A 15,154-nucleotide genomic window follows, 5' to 3' on the forward strand; every position below is an offset into this window, starting at 1 on the left:
GGGCACTCACGCAGGCACCGGCTTACCATGCAAGCACACTTCCTCTTCTTTTTCACCAGGAGGCTCCAGGGATAGAACCCGGTCCTCCCAAATGGTAGGCAGAAGCCTTATCACTTGAGCCACATCTGCTTCCCACAATTTTTAAATTTTAAGTACTAATCTTGTTTATTTCTATCTATGGTAACAGAATCCCAGAGGACTATCAGAGGTTGTTTGGTCCAACTCTCTACTAGAATCATGGATATTCCTACAACATGTAGGAATGTGTGGTTCTCCAGCTTCTTCCCAATGGTCTCCAGGGTTAGAAAATTACTCTAAGGCAGCCCACCGCAACTTTAGACATTTCTATTTTAAAATTTCTTCTTATACTGTGCTAGTGTCACATTCCTAAGTATAAATGATTCTCATTATTATCCAAAAGTTCTTCAGAGGGGAATTATTCTAATTTTAATTTTTGGTCTAAATATGAGGCATGCACACCCCACCCTACTCATGTATACAAGACAATCCAAAGGTTTGTAGGAAGAAAATATGAGAACTTCATATTTTTATCACACTTTTTATTCATAGTTTTGTGTTGTATGATGTACATAATATACAGTAACAATTTTACATGTATAATTTATAATAAAACAAAAATATTAGAGACATGCTAAAAGATATGGATAAGCAAAAGAATTTGGAAGCCATTTGTCCAGATAGTTCCTTTATTTTTTAAAATATTAGGGTCATAGGAAATTTACTATGATTATGGAGCCTCAATATATATTAAATACTCATAATCAGTATACCATCAAATATGTATAAATGTTTAGCAGGAGAACCAAATGGCACCCAAATAATCTTGCAAAACAGCAAATCTAATAAAGCAATTTTCTTGACAAAAGACTTCAGGTAGTAGCAGGAATATGGATTATCCTGCTTTCCCTCAAGCTTCACTATGCATGTGGCTTTTAGTAATCCATAATCACGTGTAAACGCATACACAGATAAAGGGGAATAAAAACCTATAATGAAAAGAAATTAAACCAAAAAAAACACAAAACACACAAAAATCTATAGGGAGACCTTTCATTATTTTTCTAACCTAAATCTAAAAATTAAACCTAATTGGACTAAATTTATCTTCATTTAAAGGCCTTCACTGGATTCCTCAGAATATTAAAACTTTGGAAGGGACTTCCAAGAAGGTATCAAATCCAATTTAATTCGTATTTAAAATGATATTCACAACTTCGAAATTAGCTTTTAATTACATTACTGTTTAGCGCATATTAAAACTTTTAACAAAATGCTTTAACACAGTGTTTTAAGCTTTTAAATAAAATGTTGTGTTATCATAAGTGTTATTCTAAAAAGAAGGCAAGGGAATAAAGAATGAGGCTTTGAAAAGCTGTCATACCTGGAATCTTTAACAAGACAAGTACCTTTAAATTAGGTTTCCAGGGAAGTGGCTATAGCTCAAATGGTTGAGCTCCAGCTTCCCATGTACAAGGCCCCAGGTTCAATCTCCCGTACCTTCTAAAAACAAAACAAACAAACAAACAAACCAAAAAAAACAACTCTTATTAGGGAGTGGATGTAGCTCAGTGCTCGAGTGCCTTTTTCCCATTTACGAGGTCTGGGGTTCAATCCCCAGTACCTTCTGAAAAAGTAAAAAAATAATTAGGTTGCCAAGACACATTGTCAACTTTCTGTTATTTAAAACCCCAACAACTTTATTGACCAGAGTAAAAATTCTCAAGTTGTTTACTAAAGATAAGAGACTGCAAAGTTCAGAATTTAGGTCAACACTTGTTAAGAGTTGGTTCCATCCTCAGGTTAATAATTAAAAATAAAACTTTTGGATTGTATTACAATTAACCAAGAAAACACCTTTTAAAATACGCTGCAGGTAATAAAAATCATTAGTACAGTACAGAAGAATCAGCAATTTCATCAAAGAACACACTCAACAGTACCAGAAGGTATCAGTGGAGGGCCTCTAGAAGTCATGGTACTACAACACTAATAACGTCTTTCCCAAGCAAGCCAAGGAATTGATTCCTTGACATTGATATTTGCTAAAAAGACGCTTTAAGTTCAAATTAAATTGTCAACTTCTGATTAAGACTCTAACTCAAAAATAAAATATAAAATATGGGAATTTCTCTCAAACTAAACCTACCCTCACACCACAGGCAGAAAGCTAATATTCAAATGTCAAATAAGGTTTTCAAGATTACAACTTTAACTGCATTGTAGGATCAAATTCTTTCAATGGCTCCAATGAAAGAGTCAGCTCTTCAGAATACTATTTTTTTAAAAAACAGCTACTATGTGAACTAAGATCATGAAATTAAAGATTCAAAAATGAGAGAAGCAGCATTTGCTATCATACTAAAGAAAATAAATTACTAAGAAGAATTTCCCTGTAATCACAGTCTCATTTCCTCAAAGAGTATTTATCATAATCCCAGAGGCTTCTTTTATTTCAGTAGGCTGAAATTCCTATTATTTTAAGCTAGGAGCTATTTAAAATAAAATTAAAAAACACAAAAAATCATTTATATTGCACAGATCATCAAACTAACAGACATCTTAAAGATGACGACTTTTTAACAAACAAATTGAGCACTGAGTTAAAAAACAGTACCTTAACATGTAAGTATAATAAATGACTGGGTTCTTAAACACACAAAATGCTTTCTTAATTATTTTGAAGAATGCAGCTATAAATTAAATAATACTATAAATACAAAATAAGGGAAATTAGGCCATGAAGCCTGTAGTGTTGGGGGTGGGAAATATTTTGCTTCCCCTTTAACACCACACTAAAGAAGTAGAAGCTAAAAGCATCTAAATATTTAAGAAACAAGAGATATATTCTCCAGAAGTCTTTTTCCCTAACATTCTCAAAATATCTAAAATCTATATTCTCACATATATCGAATTTTCAATTGTTCTGAATTAAATTCCATGACTTTCAACAAGTGAAAATTAAAGAAGATATGAAAAATAATTTCAAAACATTTTTGTGTATATTAAAAGCATATAGTAGGAATTCGGAAAGTATAGCTCAGTTCTGTCATTGCATATCTGGGCAGGGTGTTCTCTTCTGCATACCATAATTTAAGAGGAATTCCGAAGAACAGCAACACAGTCAGGATTAATAGACCAGTAAGACTAAGTATTCAAAATTATGACATAAAAGAACATCCCAAAGAACTAGACATTATTAGCCTGCAAAAGAAACTACTAGGAGAGTCACACATTGAAATGAAATATGTGAAAGAACTTCATGCTTGCAAAGGCATTAAGTATTATGATTGGCCTTACCTGGAGAAATATATGGAACCAGATTATTATTAATATGTTAACTTTTTCTAATAGAGCATCCACAATGGGCTGCTTTGGAAGATTCTAAGAGGTCAGACTACCACTGGGGGTAATATTACAGAGGTGTCTAAAACGACTTTAGCAGTCCTCCCAACCTAAGATTTTGTGTTAATGGAAGCTCAAAATGAGAAGTGGAACTTTCGTAGGAAAAATGCTCCAGCACTCTTGCTTACCAACCTCCAGACGGTTTCAACAACTTGGCAGAAAAGAAGGGGGAGGGGGATTAAAAAATAATCACTACTACTTACTGCCAGATTACATGCCAGTCATATTAGCTGGAAGCAAAGATAAAGCAGTCAATCACCTCTCACTTCCTACTTTTAAGCACTGTTGGAGGTCAGCAAGCAATCTGGTGACTTCTTAGCAATTTCATTGTGGACTTTTGATAACAGATATGGCAAGTATTGGGAAAATTTACTTTTTTCTTTATAAGTTTCCACTTTAAGAGGTGATTTTTAAGCCTCAAATCTTTCTTCAATTTGTTAAGACCAATTTAATTTTTTTCTTACGTGTTTTAGGAAAATCAGTCTACAAAGATATATCTTTCTAGGAACTTGTTGGCAGTTTATAAACTTTTGTGCAGATGAGCTCCTCCTAAGACTTCATATACTCTCTGTCTTTATATTACATTCCTGGAACTGAGTACATGATAAAAACTATCAGTATCAAGGTACCTATGTACCTTAATATGTTCAGATAACTGAACAAAGACCTTGGAGTGTGCCATTTACTACCCTCTGGTCTTAGGCACATTTTTAAAAATTTCTCTAAGCCCTAATTACTTCATTTGTAAAAAGGGATCACACCTACTTCAAAAGGCTGCATGCAAATTAAATTACATAACATATGAAAAGGTCTTACACATACTAGACATTCAATTAATATTTGTTGGATATGAGCCCATAAAATGATTTTAAAACAAATTCACTTCAACAAAACAGTCTTGCAAAGAATACTACCAACTACATGAAAAACATTCTCAATTATTGAATGGGATACAAAAATTCAATATTCCTGGGGAAGATTTCTTGGTCTTTTTAGGCTATATGAATGAAGATAAGAGGAATGGTTGATCCTACTATGTTTTCCTTTCTTAAATAACTATATTTCTGTGACATTATGCTGTGGATAGTTTGAGACTTTAACTGCAAGCTCTCTTTTCTACCCCACCCTCAACCTAACAAGGCAGAAATAAACAGCTTTATGGAGATTATTCCTTGAACTGACTATCTCACTAAATATAACAGGCCTTATTTAAAGTACTTTAAATAATTATTCTTTTTGCCCTTTATTTTGTTTAGACATCAGAAATCCAGAATCTCAATGCTCATATTTTAATGATGAACTACAGTAAAATAACTCTAGGGAATCATTATTGTATTTTATTCCCACTGCTACCCATGTGAAAAAAGATGACAAGAGTTTTTAAAAGCAGTAATACAAGAAACCAAACAGGGCACTGTTAAAATCAGCCTTTGTCACTGCCCTCAGATTTCTGCCCTCATTCAAACAAGCTGATCTGGTAGTCAATATCTGAAAGGAGGAAAAGTTTTCTTTCCTTTTCTCATGCCCTGCTTAACAGAACTGTATTCTTAATTTTTCTGACAGTGGTAACAGAGTAAAGAGGCAAGAATACTAGATACCAAATCAGAGGAATCCCAGGGATCTGGTCCTGACATTGCTCATAATGTATAACCTCAGGCAAGTTTTAACATCTGTGGACCTATAAAATGAGGAGTTCAATTAGGATTCTTCCCAAGGCTCAATAATCTACAAGTATTTGCTGGTCACTCAGCAATAGCCAGTGATCTACTAGCTGAATATCATCTGTGTTGCAAGGGATTCATTTTGCAACCCAAGGTTTTTTAATTTGCAATATTCCTCATTATCACAATTTTTAAATCTGAGGCAGGACTCCTTATCCGAGTAAGATATTACCATGATATGGGAAACGGACTTTGGCCCAGTGGTTAGGGCGTCCGTCTACCATATGGGAGGTCCGCGGTTCAAACCCCGGGCCTCCTTGACCCGTGTGGAGCTGGCCCACGCGCAGCGCTGATGCGCGCAAGGAGTGCCGTGCCACGCAAGGGTGTCCCCCGCGTGGGGGAGCCCCACGCGCAAGGAGTGCGCCCGTGAGGAGAGCCGCCCAGTGTGAAAAGAAAGAGCAGCCTGCCCAGGAATGGTGCCGCCCACACTTCCCGTGCCGCTGACGACAACAGAAGTGGACAAAGAAACAAGACGCAGCAAATAGACACCAAGAACAGACAACCAGGGGAGGGGGGGAAATTAAATAAATAAATAAATCTTTAAAAAAAAAAAAAAAAAAAAAAGATATTACCATGATAAAATAAAATGTTCTTGTCTGCTCTTAATAAATATCTAACAATTTCTGGCTGGAGATATGAATATTTTTAGAATATATAAATCAATAAATCCTTGCTAATTATTCTTATGAAAAGACTTGCTAACTCTTTTTACAAAAAAAAAATTGAAAACCCTCTTTTAGATATTTAAAATTATTTTATTTGGGAAAAATATTTTTTCACATGTCTATTTATATAAATAATGAAAAACACAAATTAATGTATAATGACTATTAGCTGTGATCTTGAAGTATGAACATTCAAAAGTGAAATCTAGTCTGCTCCTTCTGACTGACAGGATCATAAGTCAGGATGATGTAACTGCAAAATAAATCAATTTTTAACAAATATTTACTAAGCCCAGTATTGTGCTAACTTGCCAAAGTTGCCTATCTTTCTTGAGATAAAATGTCTTACTATGACCCCTGAAGAAAAATCAATATGTTCTAGTAATGGCCTTATATAATACCTGATCTCACTGGTTCACTCTCTCTGTCCCCCTACCACCTCTCTATCTTTCTAAGAGTATTTGGAAGCTAACAGTCACAAGGCAAGACCATGTAACAGTGTTCTGGTTAAAGGAAAGAGTACTGAACTTAAGACACCAAAATTCTGTTTCTCCACTCCTGAGATTTAAGACTACTGTGCCCAAATAAATCCCCTGTGAAGAAAAGGGAAAGCAGAAGTTAGGCCATAAACTGTACTCTTTTAGGAGTCTAATTGCTCTAAAGCCTATGATTTTTGCATAATATAAAGGAAAAGGTCATTAAATTTAACTTGAGAGTGAATTCTTCTTGGTATTATGTTGAGCCTTCATCATAAGAGCTGCTGCTTCTAGACAAAAGAAACGTAGTTCAGATTAAAATTATGTATACATTCAAAAAGCATTCTTACGATGGTAAGCCTTGCACAACAAATTTACCAAGGCTCAAGAACACCGAATTTATACCTTCGATTTCACTCTTAGAACAATATTAAATGTGTATGTAAGATCATTAAAGAGAACTGAAATATCTTTTGGGCCACTACATAAACAGGAAACTGGGGGGTGGGGGAGGGAATGAAACAAACATTCTGGTCCTCAGAGTTAGGGTCAACAGAAATTCAACAAATAAACCTCAAAGCTACTTGCTCAGGTGACAGTTTTGCTCTATAAAGCACTTTTAATGGAGAATAACTAAAAAGCCAAAATACATCTTCATCTCTGACTTAGTCCCACTTTTCCAGTACTATATTATTGAATGCCTATAAGATAGTCCCCTTGACATTATATATATTATTATATATATTAAATACATATAAAACAGAGATCTTTATTGTTTTTTCAATCGTTTGGTAAGAAAACAGACACTATTATCTTACCTTCCAAGAAATACTTTGGAGTTTTAAATTTTTTTTTATTCCAACACAGATATTAAATCCTACCTACTTTTTCTACGGTCTTTGGACTTTTAAATTTTTTTTAACCTTTAATTTTTTTTTATTCCAACACAGATATTAAATCCTACCTACTTTTTCTATGGTCTATTCCATTTCCACAGTTATCAATGCAGTTGAATATTTATACCCCCAAAAAATTTATAACTTCTAAAAAGGTGACCTATTACTACTACATAATAGTCACTGTTCTTAATCTAGTTCATATCCTAATGACCATATCCCCTCTATTTATCAATGTCCTGCCAGGAGGACCATCAGTCATTTTCTCACTGCTACCTCCAGATTCTGGCCCAAGGGCACCACCTGGTGGTCAAAAATAAGAACTATCCTTCCCACCATCTTATTTCTTCCTCTTTGGGAGAGCAGTACACCGAGCTTTCTGGTTTTGCTCACAGCTCAACTAATTCTATCTTAGAAATTTCCCTTTCATTCGAACACATACACATTCAAACCCTTTTTTCTATCTTCCAGATATAGTCAAGAACTTCAAAAAAAATTCCCTTTCTCTCTGTCCATACTCTAAGGTGATTTTAAAAACTTCCCTAACTGCAACCTAATGAAGATATATTGCTTTTCCCGAATTGACTTATAAGCAAGAAAAAGATATAGTGAGCTTTGAAGCAAAATTAACCTTAACAGAAAACCAGAATCACTAATCTCAAACTTTCCCTTAACAAGTTCCAAAGTTTGAGTCTACCTTCTCATTTCTAATTAAGCTTACTCTTTCTTATCAGAACTTAAGGCAAAAAAAAAAAAAAAATCTACTTAATCACTGTTACTGTTTTATAATAATAAGCGGTATTTTAGGGAAGCGGACTTGGCCCAGTGGATAGGGCGTCCACCTATCACATGGGAGTTTCACAGTTCAAACCCCCGGCCTCCTTGACCCGTGTGGAGCTGGCCCACATGCAGTGCTGATGCGCGCAAGGAGTGCCCTGCCACGCAGGAGTGTCCCCCATATAGGGGAGCCCCACGCGCAAGGAGTGCACCCCCTAAGGAGAGCAGCCCAGCGCGAAAGAAGTTCAGCCTGCCCAAGAATGGCGCTGCACACACGGAGAGCTGACACAAGATGATGCAACAAAAAGAAACACAGATTCCAAGTGCTTCTGACAACAACAGAGGCGGACAAAGAAGAACATGCAGCAAATAGACAACAGAGAACAGACAAATGGGGTGGGGCGGGGGAATAAAATAAAATAAATAAAACTTTTTTTTTAAAAAAAAAGGGGTATTTTTAAAATATTCTTACCACTGTAATAGTGGAATACTGTATACAATATTTCGAGTAGATTTTTTTAAAAGATTATTTATTTATTTCTCTCCCCTCCCCACCTCCCCCAGTTTCTGCTCCCTCTGTCCATTTGCTGTGTGTTCTTCTGTGACCACTCCTATCTTTATCAGCGGCACCGGGAATCTGTGTTTTTTTTTTCGGTTGTGTCATCTTGTTGTGTCAGTTCTCCGTGTGTGCGGCGCCATTCTTGGGCAGGCTGTACTTTCGCGATGGGCAGCTCTCCTTACGGGGCACACTCCTTGCACGTAGGGCTCCCCTACGTGGGTGACACCCCTGTGTGGCACGGCATTCCTTGCATGCATCAGCACTGCGCGTGGGCCAGCTCCACATGGGTCAAGGAGGCATGGGGTTTGAACCGCGGACCTCCCATGTGATAGGTGGACGCCCTATCCATTGGGCCAAGTCCGCTTCCCTCAAGGAAATTTTTGAGCAACAGACCCTCTAGGCTATTGGGTTAGACTGGGAATCTACAACCATTTCTAACACTAAAATTCAAAATGATTTTCCAAGGCAAATAATCTAATGTTGTTTTATAAATTGGAGGACTACCTGCCTATATTACATGACAGTAACTTCTTAGCTGCATTTCCCGATTCCTGAATTGATTTTTTTCCCAAAATGGATGATTTTATTCCATCTTGAACATGACTGATTAATTTTATTTTATACTTTTCTGTTTTGTTTAAAGTCTTTACCATGAATCATACTTTTTTCTTTTTAGTATTTTCTATTTTTAAAGAAGCTTTTAGATTATATAAATGTTATATCAAAAATATAGGGGACTCAGTGATGAAAACTTAGTCCAGTTCTGCTACTGACTGTAAGTGACAATAAAGTATTACCTGAGGAGACAGAGGGTTTCATGCTTGCCCCCGGTCAACATGGATTTCTGAGGGATAGATAGGTTTGGAGGGCTGCTCTGTCATTTTGCTAAATGCCACATACTCTCTTGCATTGCTTCAAGGCCAGGCCAGCGTGGCTGAGCAGATGGCTATGTGCCAGAGGGCAAGGAGCTGGAGTTCTATCTGAGGAAAATCAAGGCTCAGAAAGACAAATAATTCCTCCCGCCCATCCTAGCTCATGTAATAAAGATGTTTGTTGTTCTATTGGGGGGGGGGGGGCGAAATATATATATAGGGGATTCCCATATACCCCACCCCTCCCCCACCACACTTTTCGACATTAACATCCTTCATTAGTGCGCTACATTTGTTAAAATTGAAGAACACATATAGAAGCACTGCCACTATGGACTATAGTTTACTTTATAGTTTACACTTTGCCTCTCACAATTTTATAGGTTTTGAAAAAATATATAATGGTCTGTATCCATCATTGCAATGTCATGCAGGACAATTCCAATATTCCAAAAATGTCCTCATTGAACATGACTATTTAAAAAAAAATGTTCGACATGCAACTTCCCCTTTTCAAAAATCTATGAGCGGAGATTACAGCAAGATGGCAGTGGAATAAGGAGCTCCTAGAGTCAGTTCCTGCTACAGGGCAGTTAGTAAACACCCAGAGCTCTCTGGGGCCAGCTGAAGTACCTGTTTGGGGGCTTTAGGAGGCCAGAAGGGCATCCTACGACATCACTAGAAGAATAGAAGGAGAAGACTGCCCATCTCCAGAGAAGACTCATAAGTAGAGAGTTCCATGCTACGGAGGCCAGTGCCCATCCTCCACTGTAGGCACAAGCTGCCTAGGGAGCTGTTCCATGGCTGGAATTGAAAGCTCCACTTCCCAAAAACAGGGGAGGAAGAGATGGTTGGGCACCAACTTCAGCTACTGATGGTAAAATTCAGCAGGCTACAATACAATCCTGAGAAACACCTAAAAGTTTGAGCCTGTCCAAGTCAGAAAGAGGCCAGGAGCCACCATCTTAACTCCCACACCTAGCACAAGGGGAAGCAGGATAGACTGGAAATCCCAGTGCTGGTGGGGACCGGCTTCTTTCTATCCAGGTCAGACTGCAGGTCTAGCCTAAGACCCAGTGCCACCTCCAACAGGGAGGAAAGCTGCAGGGACCTGTGTCAGCCTCTCCAGGATACTGCTGGCCAAGCCGCAGAAGCCAGTGATTGTCCTACTCTGGTGGTGCAAGCCACCCCAGGAGCTGTTCTGTGACCGGAATTGGAATCTCCATTTCCCAAAAACAGAGTAGGAGGAAACGGCTGGCTGTCAATTTCAGCTATTGATTGGTAGACTCACATGGCTAAGGAATAACCCTAGAAACAGCTGGGATATAATTTGTCCAAGTCGGAAAAAGGCTGGTGGCTGCCATTTTGACTCCATCCCCAGTCTGAGGGGAAGCCGGGGTGACCAAATATCACAGTGACAGTAGGAACTGGTGTCTTTCACCTAGATCAGCCTGCAGCCCTAGCCTAGGCTTCAGTCCCACCTCTGGCAGGGAGGAGGTTGGCAAGCTGAGTACCAGTCTATCCAGGTAACTGAGGGTACCTTTCATTGGCACAAACTGAATAATTAAAAGTCTACTGGGGCAACTGCAGTCATCTTGGATCTGCACTGCATAGACTGCTGCCCACACCTACAGCTCCATCCATGCCCCAGGCAGGGGAAAAAGGGACGTAAAGCTTCATCAGTCTCTCAGGGCAACTATAGTCTAGGGCTGCACGACTTGGATTACTGCACACATCTATAACTCTGTCCCTACCTCTGGGAAAGCAGAAAGTTGGGAGAAGCTTCATCCATCCCTGGGGCAATGAGGGCAACTTGAGCCTCCACAGTTTATAGCACCAATTACATCCTTGGCTCCTACTGCATAACCAGCAAGAGAGAAAGGACAGAAAACCCTAAAGAGAAAAACTGCACCCAGAATAAATACTCTAGTAATCCAGATGCCAAGACACCAACCAAAAACTGCAATCCACACAAGAAACACGAAGCTATGGCCCGGGTAAAGGAACTCCAGATGACATAAAGGAATTGAGACAACTAATCACATATGTTCAAACAAATCTCCTCAATAAATTCAATGAGATGATAAACAGATTAAGGATATTAAAAGAAGACACTAGATGAGCACAAAGAAGAATTTGAAAGGATGCATAGAAAAACAGCAGATCTTATGGGAATGAAACGTGCAATAAATGAAATTTAAAAAACATTGGAATCATATAATAGCAGATTTGAGGAGGCAGAAGAAATGGCCTCTGAAAGTGAACATACAAAAAAACATGAAGAAAAGAATGGAAAAAAATGAACAAGGTCTCAGGGAACTAAATGACAGCCAGAGATGTGCAAACATACATGTCATGGGTGTCCCAGAAGGAGAAGAGAAAGAAAAAGGGGCAGAGGGAATATTTAAAGAAAAAATGTTAGAAAATTTCCCAACCCTATTGAAAGACATAGATATCCATGTCCAAGAAGCACAATGTACTCCCATCCGAAAAAATCCAAATACACCAACTCCGAGACACATACTAATCAGAATGTCAAATGCCAAAAACAGAAAATTCTGAGAACAGCAAGAGAAAAGCAATGCATAACATATAAGGGATACCCAATACAATTAAGTGCTGATTTCCCACCAGATACCATGGAGGCAAGAAAACAATGGTCTGATAAATTTAAGATACCACAAGAGAAAAACATCCAGCCAAGAATTTTATATCCAGCAAGACTGTCTTTCAAAAATGAGGACAAGATTAGAATATTCACAGATAAACAGAAATAGAGAATTTCTAAGCAAGAGACCAGATTTTCAGGAAATACTAAAGGGTATGCTAGCCTGAAAAGAAAAGACAGGAGAGAGAGGCCTGGAAGAGAGTCTAGAAATGAAGATCATATCAATAAAAGTAACTGAAAGTACCAAAAGAGTAGTGAAAATAAAATATGACAGATAAAACTCAAGTAGTCATTAATAAACTTAACCAACAATGCAAGCAACTGTATTCAGAAAACTGCAACCCAATGCTAAAAGAAATGTAAAAAGTCCTAAATAACTGGAAGAACATTCCATGCTCATAGAATGAAAGACTAAATATCATTAAGATGTCAATTCTACTCAAATTGATACACAGATTCAATGCAACCCTGATAAAAATTCCACAAGCACTTAAAAAAAAATTGAAAACACAATTAGCCAATTTATTTGGAAGGGTAAGGGGTCCTGAATAGCCAGAAACATCATAAAAGGAAAAGCAAAAATCTCCAGACTTTAAATCATACTACCAAGCTATAGTGGTAAAAATAGCATGGTACTGGCATAAAGACAGATACATAGAACAATGGAACCAAACTGATGGCTCAGAAATAGACCCTGACATGTATGGTCAAGTGATTTTTGACTAGCCTCTCAAACCCACACAGCTCGGGCAGAACAGTCCATTCAGCAAAATGGTGCTGAAAGAACTGGATATCTATAGCCAAAAGAAGAAAAGAGGACCTCTATCTCATACCTCATCTAAAAATTAACTCAAAATGGATCAAAAACCTAAAAATAAAAGGACCATAAAACTTCCAGAAGAAATTGTAGGAAAATATCTTCGAGACCTGGTGGTAGATGGTGGATTCTTAATGGAGACTTTAAGAGAAGGACTGAGATGGACTACTGATGTTTAATGTATGTAGAAGTTTTAATTAGCTTTACTGTAAAAGTGTGGAAATGTATAGAATAGGTGATAAAAATAATAATAGCTAGTCTATAAACAGGGATGTGGCTGAAAATGGTAGTCTAGGGATGTAAATGCCAATTGACAGAATGCTAGAGAATAATCTAGGAACCGAATAGCACAGTAAACCAAAAGATGGATGAGAATTGTGCCTAATGGTACAGATACAAGAGTGTCCTTTGTGAGCTAGAACAAACGTATATCACTACTGCAAGATGTTGGGAATGTGGAGAAGCATGGGTAAAATATATAGCTGGAGTGACCTATGGACTATGGTTAGCAGTAATAGTACAATATTCTTGTATCTATGCCAAAGATGTACTGTGTTAATGGAAAATGTGAGCCAAATGTATGCTATGGACATGGTAACAATCAGATGATATTATCTGTAACAAATGTTCCATCACAGTGTGGTGTGTTGATAGAGGGGTGTTGCTTAGGAATTCTGCATATGTGCATGATTGTTTTATAAGTTTACAACTTCTGTCATAAAAAATATATATTTAAAAAATAATAATAAGGTGTGTTGGGGGAAAACACACCAAATGTAAGATAAGGACTATAATTAGTAGTAAGATTTTGACAATATTCTTTCAAAATTTGTAACAAACATTACACGACAATGCAAGGTGTTGGTGGAGGGTTGTTGTATGGGACCCCTGTATGATGTTATGCATGTTTGCTTTGTAAGTTCACAACTTTTACTAAACACTTAATTGTTTATGTATGTTCATATATAAATGACATAAAGACAATAATAATAAGGAGAGTTGGGGGAAAATACTTTGGTTAGTAGTAATATTTTGACAATGCTCTTTAATCATTAGCTAAAAAGGTTTAACAACAACGTAAGGTGTTGGTGGTAGGGTGAGTTACGAGAGTCCTGTATGATGTTATACATGTTTGTTTTGTAAGTTCACAACTATTACTACACACTTACTGTTTATGTATGTTTGTGTGTGAGTGATATATTTCAATAAATTTTTTTAAAAATCTACTAGGGCTCCTTATTTCCAATCACATCTTCCAGTTTTTTTTAGGTTCACATTCATAATGCTAAATCAAAGACTTCTCCCCTAAATTGAGATTTTTAAAAAATCATTTACATATATAACCATATACTCTTCCAACTGTCTCTCATTACTTTCCCTAAAGATGTTAGTCTTACAGTGGTTAGGCCCTAAGGTCCAATGGGGGATAAAAAGATAACTAAAGCATGGACTCTCAGAGGTTCACAATTAAGGTTTGGTATTTGGGGTTTTTTTTGTTTTTGTTTTTTGAGGGTAGTAAAGTGTTGTGTTTGGTTTTTTTTTTGATTTATTTTATTTATTTATTCTCCTCTCTCCCCCTCACTGGTTTGAGGTCACTGTCGGCTCTCTGTGTCTGCTCATCTTTAGGAGGCACCTGGAACCTGGGACCTCCCATGTGGGAGAGAGGCACCTCAGCTCCCTCGTTTGAGGTGTCTGTCTTTCCTCTTTGTGTCTCTTTATTGCATCATCTTGCTGTGTCAGCTCACTGCACCTGCCTGTCGCACCAGCTCACTTTCTCCAGGAGAAACTGGGAATCAAACCCAAGACCTCCCAAGTGGTAGGCAGAAGCCAATCACTTGAGCCACATCTGCTTCCCAAGATTTTTCTTACTAAAGTAAATGCATTGTAAAAATTCAATGCAAGCCTATAAATCCCTTTATTTTTTAAAGCACATCTCAACTACTTTGAAATTTGGGATTTGCACATATAGTGTTGCCTTATGGTGGAGATCTATATTGACTGGGTCTCATTCCTAAGACATCCTCCAGAGAACAACTTTTCTATAAAGCCCTTTTTAATAACTTTAACCCATTCGTAGTTCTCCTTTCTGTAAACTTCTACTGACCTTACTTTTTAAAAACTTTAACCCATACGTAGTTCTCCCTTCTATAAACTTCTACTGCCCTTATTTTTTAATAACTTTAACCCATACTTAGTTCTCCCTTCTCTAAACTTCTACTGCCCTTACTTTTTAATAACTTTAACCCATACTTAGTTCTCCCTTCTCTAAACTTCTACTGC

The 15,154-nt window shown here is 37.3% G+C and overlaps 1 protein-coding gene and 1 non-coding gene across 6 annotated transcripts in view; one reads left to right on the top strand and one right to left on the bottom strand.

Moving 5' to 3' along the window:
• Nucleotides 1-15,154, bottom strand: part of TMCC1 (transmembrane and coiled-coil domain family 1) — a 250,360-nt gene that overhangs the window by 162,324 nt on the left and 72,882 nt on the right. The gene's annotated exons all lie outside the window — the stretch shown is intronic.
• LOC111761607 (small nucleolar RNA SNORD38) lies at nucleotides 9,254-9,323 on the top strand. Its single transcript, XR_002794929.1, has one exon. It is a non-coding gene; the product is annotated as a small nucleolar RNA SNORD38 (small nucleolar RNA).

This window comes from Dasypus novemcinctus, chromosome 26 (assembly GCF_030445035.2).
Source record: "Dasypus novemcinctus isolate mDasNov1 chromosome 26, mDasNov1.1.hap2, whole genome shotgun sequence".
NCBI classification, from domain to species: Eukaryota; Metazoa; Chordata; class Mammalia; order Cingulata; family Dasypodidae; genus Dasypus; species Dasypus novemcinctus.